Raw genomic sequence first — 833 nt, forward strand, 5'->3', positions numbered from 1 at the left:
TGAGGGGGCCGAGGGGGGGTAGATGGGAAGGGTCGGGAAGGGGAAACAAAGGAGGAGGCAACAATGCTTGATAAGAAATGTACTCATTACCTTGCCCATGTAATTATAACCCCTCTGTACGGTATTTTCACAATAAAAAAAAATAAAAATAAATTTAAAAAGCCAGACTTGGCAAGATTTGTGTGTCGCACCTCAATTAATCACACACACATCACAACACACGCACACACACACAAATCCAGAAGTGGAGTTGTGGCTCAAATGTTAGAGCAATGTCCTTGCTGGGAAAAAAATCAAGGGATAAGTCTGGAGTTCAAATCACTAGAACAACACACACACAATATTATTTATAAATTCTCATTTTAGTTTGAAGAAATAAACAATATCATGGAAAGTAATATTTGTTACATATCCTGAAATTTTGTGAAGTTGTTTTTATTACAGTTTTTCTTAAGATATAACAAAGGTTATTAAAATTAATATTAATATAGTATATCTATAATTACACCTAACACCTTGGAGTATAACAGTTGGAAATTTTTCTATAGCCATAAGAAATAATCTGAGTAAAAGAAAGAAAGGAAGAAAGGAAGAAAAAGAACCAAAGAGAGAAGGAAAAAAAGGAAAGAAGAGAGAAAGAGAGAGAGGGGTAGGGATGGAGGGGAAAAGGGAGAAAGGAAAGAAGAAAAGAAGGATGGAAGGAAAAAAGGAAGGATTTAAGGAATGAAGGAACGAAGAAACGAAGGAAGGGAGGAAGGAAGGAAGGGAAAAAACAATTTAATTTATAAAATATGCTATTTAGCCCAACATAAACTTGTAATTATCCCTTTAGT

The sequence above is a fragment of the Dipodomys spectabilis genome, unplaced genomic scaffold (assembly GCF_019054845.1).
Source record: "Dipodomys spectabilis isolate Male_0828 unplaced genomic scaffold, ASM1905484v1 ptg000166l, whole genome shotgun sequence".
Lineage (NCBI taxonomy): Eukaryota > Metazoa > Chordata > Mammalia > Rodentia > Heteromyidae > Dipodomys > Dipodomys spectabilis.